The 7,771-nt window shown below is 47.6% G+C and overlaps 1 pseudogene; it reads left to right on the top strand.

Annotated features, from left to right (window-relative positions):
• The window catches only part of LOC110314646, a 6,390-nt pseudogene extending 523 nt beyond the window's left edge, over positions 1-5,867 (top strand).
• Positions 5,868-7,771: the final 1,904 nt, after the last annotated feature.

The raw sequence follows: 7,771 nt of genomic DNA on the forward strand, positions 1-7,771 counted from the left end.
AAAAGAAAAGAAAAGAAGAGAAGAGAAGAGAAGAGAAGAGAAGAGAAGAGAAGAGAAGAGAAGAGAAGAGAAGAGAAGAGAAGAGAAGAGAAGAGAAAAGAAAAAAATAAGACTGCTATGAACATAGTGGAGCATGAAGAAAGAACCCAAGGAGTTGAAGGGGTCTGCAGCCCTATAGGAGAAACAATATGAACTAACCAGTACCCCCAGAGCTTGTGTACATATGTAGCAGAAGATGGCCTTGTCAGCCATCAATGGAACTAGAGGCCCTTGGTCTTGCAAAAATTCTAGGCCCCAGTATAGGAGAATGCCAGAGCCAGGAAGTGGGAGTGGGTTGGTTGGGGAGCAAGTGGAGGGGGAAGGGTATAGGGGATTTTCAGAAAGGAAACTAGGAAAAGGGATAGTATTTGAAATGTAAATAAAGAAAACATCTAATAAAAAATACATAATAAAAAAAAGAAAGGATTTGAAAACTGTACCAAAATTCTACTGTTGTACAATAAAAGATGTCCTCAAGGCCGTGACAGACCATTTTCTCACTTTTCTCTAGTTAAACAGCACTTTATAAAAATACATGCAGAGAAGAAGCACAAATGCACAAGTGCAGTAATTCCTACAACACCTGAGAAGACACGAGGAGGTTTGCAGCAACACCTTCCAGTGAATGTGCAGCTGTCCCTATGGCAGCAGCACTGCACTGCAGTCTCACAGCTATTAAACTGGTCATGAGATCTCTGAAGAACACAGAGACACCCACCTAGCAAAAATAGGAAAATGAAAAGTTACCTGAGAAAACAAAAGTTGTGCAGTAAAACCATTGAACCACTGAGCGACCAAACGAGCCCCTCGCCAAGATGCTCATGAACCAAATGCTTCAAAAGTAAAGCTAGGAACATCACTTGAAGACTCTTGTAGCTCCCACACCAAAAAGCAGAGCATTTCAACACCTCCCAGGTGTCCCAGGAAGTTGCTTTTACCAAAGCCCAAAGTGGCTTTGGTTACACTTCTGGTCAGGCAGTTTTCCCGTATGCGTGTCTACAGCATACTCCTAGGCCCAGCATGTGGTGTTAGGCATGGATCACAGTTCTGTGGCTGGTGCTATGCACTTAGTACCCTTGTCAGTAGAAACCTGGATCCTCAGCCTGAATTCAGAGGCCTGCTCTCTGAAGGAGAATACCTCTCTCAAAAATTATCAGTCCAGATGAACTTGGGTAAGTTTGTGTTGTCCTTTACAAGTGGTAGAGAGTGTGTGTCATTTCCTCAATCAATGTGCAGATGGATCTGTCATATGCCTCAGCCAACTTGATACCCTCTGCTCAGAGGCTTGGTCCAGATTCCTCTGTGTCATCGTGTTCTCAGATTGACCTGTTGTTTGATTCTCAAGTGTCCTTTCCTGTTAGTGTCCACACCCAGACATTGGTGCCCAGCTCTAGGGTCACTTCATCTATATCTGCTCAGACAAATGCATTTATAGATGCCTATTTCCAGCTTGGGTTTCCAGGGAAACCCAGGCCAGCAGGATGCAGAACATCACAAACGACTCAGTGAAAATGGGTCACACTGGCCTGTGTGGGGACATTTTTGAAAGTGTCCATGCATCATTCAGTGTTCCCACTAACACCATCTTGAGTAGCAGCTTAGTTGCAGAGACTCATGGTCTGTTCCCTCAGAGTGACCCTAAGATCTTAGGCCAAGTCATTGAAAAAAGTCTGCACCTGTGTTAAACTTCAATGCCCAGAACAGCATGCTTCCTTCACAAATCATGACAGATAATCAAACCCAAACCATAGATCTACTGAGTGACTTGGAAAACATCTTGTCAAGTAATCTACTAGGTCGAACACTGGATAACCGGAGTCTCTTGTCCAACACAAACCCTAGCCTGATGCCCAGCTCCCATCAGGTTCAGACCAGAATTCTGGGATTGAATTTGATATTGAAGAGTTACTGTCAGCCTCAACTATTCAGACTCAGGCTGAAGAGAGTGGACTCAGCTCCATGAGCACTGAGCCAGCCTTGGAGTCCCTGAACATTGAGAAGCAGACTGACGTCTTCCTCTCAAATCCCTCCACACAGTTCTATTGGTTCAGGGTAGGGTCAGGCTTCTTGGGCCTTTAGATGCTTGACACACAGACACAAACAGACTTAAACTTCTTCTTAGACAGTAGTCCTCACCTGCCCCTAGGCAGCATTCTGAAACAGTCCAGCTTCTCTATGAGTACTGACTCTTCCGACACAGAGACCCAAACCAAAGGAGCTCCCGCAGTTGCATGCACCTGCTCTGGAGAGCAAGGTCCAGTTGAGCAGCACAGAAACACAGACCATGAGTTCTGGCTTCAAGTCCTTGGGGAACTTGTTCCTCATCAGCAAAGAAACTCAGACAGCAATGGATGATATCTGTTGGGCAGTGGGCTATACATAGACAGTCTGGTCTCCAGTTGATTTGAAGTGTGGAACCCTGGAACTCGGTGGTGAAAATTCACCTACAATGGATAGAAGGAGTTACCTCATGTCTCCTGAACCATGACTCCTGTCAAAATTACCACTCCCTCAGCCCCCACAGGAGAAGTATGGTTAGTAGCCACATAGACAATGTCCCGAACTTCTCATCTTCAAGCTAAACTCCTCCCCAGCTACCTAGCAACAGTGAAGATAACAGCCCACCATAGGAATGGCTGCTTAGCCCCACCTCACTCTCCTCTCCTCTCCTCTCCTCTCCTCTCCTCATTCTCTCACTCTCTTACTTTCTCTCCCTCTTGCTCTCTCTCTCTCTTACTCTCTAGCCCTTCTTCTCTCTCTCCTTTCCCCCCCTTCTCTCCTCTTGGCCATGGCTGGTCTCTCTCTCTCCACCTTCTCTCCTTTCCCCCTGTCTTTCTACAATAAAGCTCTTAAACCATAGACTGCCTCTGTTCATCAAGGCCCACTGCACTTGGACAATGGGATAGGCTTTCCTCTAATGAGCCATTTCTAATCTCCCAATGTCCTGTGCTCCAGTCAAGGCCCAGACTAAGAACTCTTGCCTGTGTGGGAACCTCTCTCCCTCTACCCTCTCTCCTGTAACCCAGGGGGCAAGGGTGTTGCCCTAGGGCCCCTGGTTTCAGTGGCTGCCCCTTGCCCACCCACCCCCAGTCGAGTGGGCTCAGTGGTTTAGATGCCCACCTGGGGCCAAGTAGAAAGCATCTGGCAGCCCTCCCCAAGTCTGCCAGCCCAGAGCATAGGAGGAACTTTGGCTGGATGTGGGCTATCCTCCCTCCCCCCTCTTCCCTGACACCCCTTAGTTCCCACAGATGGTAGCAAGATGATGGTTAAGCTATCCTCTTGAGTTAGAACCAGCTAAAGAAGATGCTTCACACACAGAGACCTAAATCAGACCTCCAAATTTCCCAAGACCATGAGTCATCTAATTCAAAACTAAGCATCTCTCTCCTCTCTGTCTCTCTGTCTCTGTCTCTGTCTCTNTCCTCTCTGTCTCTCTGTCTCTGTCTCTGTTCCTCTCTCTCTCTCTCTCTCTCTCTCTCTCTCTCTCTCTCTCTCTCTTTCTCCACAGTATTCCTGGCCAACTTCCTCTCTGATCCCCCTCTCTCTTACAGGTTTCAGCTGCAAGAGCAGGCTCTCCAGGTTCTGCAGCCCCGTGGCTTTGATCTGTGTCTATGCAAATGACTCTGCCAGGCGGCAGCACCAGCCCTAATTCTCTGCCTCCTCAAAAGGCAGGGTTGCTTTGAGCTCGGTACTTCCCTCCCCACTGCAGCCCCACGAGAGAGTGCAGCCCACGCCTGCTGAGTGAGCAATCGCTACCCGGGCCCTGCCCCGCGCACAGGAGTCCCAGAATGAGCTGTGGGCCAGCGGACAAAGCACCAGAGCAGACAATGGGCAGGCAGACAGGGCAGGGCGGTACAGGCGGTGGGTGGTGCTGCCAGAGTAGGCAGCAGGCAGCAGAGGCAGAAGTGATGCGCAGCGGTGGGACAGAAAGCTGCCTTGGCTAAAAAGCTGTCACTCAACCCTCAATGTTAAATGTTCACCTTCTGCTTTCCTAGAAAAAACAAAGGGGGAAGATTAGGGCAACCTCATGGCATGCCCCTCCCCCATCCAGATAAGCCCTCAAAAACTGCACTCAAGGGTTTGCTCCCCCTACAGGAACACCTGAATCGTGCTTTTAAACCCAAAATTTTCTTGCTTCTTTATTTAAATGCTTATTTTCTCTCTAGCATTCGTGATATTTTCTTCCTTAGTCACCCAAAGTGGACCATGATGTGCTCCTAAGCAAACCAGGCATAACTTTTGCTATCCGCCCTATGCAGACATACTCTGCTGGAGTTTTGATTCTCTGTTACAATTACTCTACAGGTCTATCTCCACATAGTGCCTGCTAGCACAGATCCACCTGAGACAGTTGTCCTAATCTTCTGAGACCTACAGACAACAAAGCTGCCTTCCTCCAAAATACTCATCTGACTGAAGACTCCCGAGACACAAGCACTGAGCCCCACCGGAGACAGACTTGGGACCTTCCAGCTACAGATGAACTCTCTTGCTAAAGCCAAATGGCTGCTGAACTTTGGGGAAAGTTACATGATAGTGAAGAAAACATAATGTCTATCTAGATTAATTAATTGCTGTTTAAAACTGATGTTATTTCCCTCAAATTGTACTACGCATGGAACAATTGATTGATTGTACAATCTCTTGCCTTCCCAACCCTTACCCTTAACCCTCCTCACTACTCTGGCTCTATTGTGCTACTTCTCTAGGCTGTATGGTTTCTTCTGATACTACCACTCCACCCTAAATTTTTACCACAAATGACACTGTCACACCAGTGATCCCCCGTTTTCTTATAAAAATAGAAGAGGGAGACGTTGTGCAATGGGCTATACACAGATAGTCTGGTCTCCAGTCAATTTGAGGCATAAAACCCCGGGACCCAGTGGTGATAATTCACCTACATGGGACAGAAGGAGTTCCCTCATGTCTCCTGGAACCCTGGCTCCTGTCAAAGTTACCACCCCCTCTGCCCCCAAAGGAGAAGCATGGTTAGTAATCATGTGAACAATGTCCCAAGCTTCTGACCTTCAGACTAAACTCCTCCCCAGTTACCTAGCACCGCTAATGATAACAGCCCACCATAAGAAGGGCTGATTGGCCCCACCTCACTCTCTCCTATTGCTCTCCTCTCCTCTCACTCTCTTACTCTCTCCTTGCTCTCTTTCTAAACTCTTACTCTAGCCTTTCTTCTCTCTCTCTCTCTCTCTCTCTCTCTCTCTCTCTCTCTCTCTCTCCTTTTCCCCTTTCTCTCCTCTTAGCCATGGCTGCTTTCTCTCTCTTTCCACTTTCTCTCTTCCCCCCTGCCTTTCTACAATAATTCTCTAAAACCATAGACTGTCTCTGTTCATCAAGGCCTGCTGCACTTGGATGATGGGATAAGCTTTTTTCTAATGAGCTGTTTCTGGTCTCCCAATGGAAGGCCTTCCTGTGCTCCAGTCAAGGCCCGAACTAAGGACTCTCACCTTCGTGGGAACCTCTCTCCATATGACCTCTCTCCCGTATCCCTGGGACTACAGGGTGTCGCCCTGGGGCCCATGGTCAGGGGCTACCCCTTGTCCACCACCCCTCCCCGAGTGGGGTCAGTGGCTTAGATGCCCACCTGGGGCCAAGTAGAAAACACCTGGCAGCCATCCCATGTCCCCCTGCCCAGGGCATAGGAGGAACTCTGACCAGATGTGGGCTATCCTCTTTCCCCTCCCCCCCACACCGCTTTAGTTTCCACAAACTTCCTTCTAGCGGATCTGGCCTGGGATACAATGGAGTCAGAGTTCAGCTCTGTGGAAACCCAGACGTGAGCAGAGCTGCACACTGTCTCCTGCTTCTGAAGGTGCAGCCAGCCTCCCCACCCCCCTTTGTGGGTTTAGAACATGGGCTCAAGGACAGCAGCACCGACTGGGGATGTAGTCAGTTCGGCAACTGTGTAGATTCTCTTCAGTTCTCGTTGTTTTTGTACTCGTGACCACAAGATTGGTGTGCAAATGTGAGTGTATTATAAAGTGTAAAGTGTTTATCTAAAATGTTGCTCTGAAGGGAAATGAAATTTAAAATGAAATTTAAGGCCTGGGATTCATGCAACTTATGTCCAGAGAAATAGTTGTTTGTAAGCTTGGAAGCCTGAGGCAGAGAGCACAGTGANACAAGCCTGGGCATGCCCAGGCAGGCCATTNTTGGAACATTCCTGGGACTGAACCAAATGTTCCGCTAGCCCGCCCCTCAGGTCTCCTAGCCTTCCTGCCTTTGCATGTACCATCCTGCAAATGTGTACATTTAAATGAGCCAATCACGCGTAACTGCACCAATTCTTGCTAGCCCCTCTCCCTCCCCCTATAAAAACCCCTAGCTTTCAGGCCACGTGTCAGTGCCTCTGCCTCCTGTGTGAGGTATGAGTCATCCTGGAGCTCCGCCATTAAACTACCCCATGTTTTTACATCAAGATGGTTTACTTGTGGTTTTTGGGCGTCGCCTTCTCGAGACTAAAGTGGGGAGGGCTCACCATGAAAGTCTTACAGCTCCTGTGTAGCTATTCTATTTAAAAAAAATTTACACTGTAAAACTTATAACTGTTTTAATACCAAGCTTACCACATGATAGGGTGCAAGCTTTGCAGCTGCTTTAACTAAGTATAGCACACTTAAATGGCAACTCCAAATAAAGGGCACCTCAAATACTTAGACAATATTTGTGTGGCCACTAACTCCTGACATGCTACCACCTTGCCTTTTCATGTCCATCTGACTTGGAAGTACCAAGGGAAGCCACAGCTTTCTTTACCTTTTATGACAGTTTTTAGTCTCTGCTGCCTCTTCCCTCCTGGGCTGTGACTGCTGCCAGCTTCCTGAGCCATCCTTCTCCCACTGTGAGGCCTTTGTGAGAACTGCAAGCACTTCCTGTAAATGGCAATCTTAGTAGGAGAAAGGCATCCAGCCTGTGGAGACACACACTGTGGACTCCTGCTGTTTTGCTCACTTTGGGCTCATCCTGCTTCATGGATGAGCTTTCTTCTATTCCCTCCATAGTGTTGATCAAAAAAAAATTTTGTGACCAAATCTGTGGAATTGCCAAGTGCCAGATGGAAGCCAGCTATGAGCACACAGTGGTTAGAGGGTAGTTCTTAATCGACCCTAGAGCTTCTATCTTTCTCTAAATTGGGGTTCCTGTAACTCCCCACTCCACACTCAGTTAATTTACTAGAACTCAGGGTTACTGTTTCTGTGAAGGCTAGGCTGGGTGGAAAGGGACAGAAAACTTCCACAACTTTTCTAGGTATATCACCTATCAAGAATCTGAGTGTTAGCCTCACAGAAACCTCCAAACTCAATTTTGTGGTGTTAATGGATGCTTTGTTGTGTGGGTAAAGTGTCATTTAAACCATTAGTAATCAACTTGACCATGAGTGTCACCCTTCCCAGTGGGTTGGGAGGTAGTGATGAAGCTGAACTTACCCCAGACTTTCAATCATTAATTATTCCTTGGTCTCTCCTGTGACTTTTCCCCATCCTACCCAGAGGCTACCAGCTACCAAGGACCTTGTAGCAAGCAAAAGCGAAACATTGTTTCTGAATACTTTGGGTTTGAGGGAAGTTGTGTGCAAATATATACTTTACATCACCACCCCCACAAACATCCTTCCTGCTCCAGAGTAGACCATGGGGCCTACCCAATTACTTCCCATAATGGACTCAGAGACCATCTAAGAATTAAAAAGGAAGATGTGGGGTGAGGGATAGGC

This window comes from Mus pahari, unplaced genomic scaffold (assembly GCF_900095145.1).
Source record: "Mus pahari unplaced genomic scaffold, PAHARI_EIJ_v1.1 scaffold_4611_1, whole genome shotgun sequence".
In the NCBI taxonomy this organism is placed as follows: domain Eukaryota; kingdom Metazoa; phylum Chordata; class Mammalia; order Rodentia; family Muridae; genus Mus; species Mus pahari.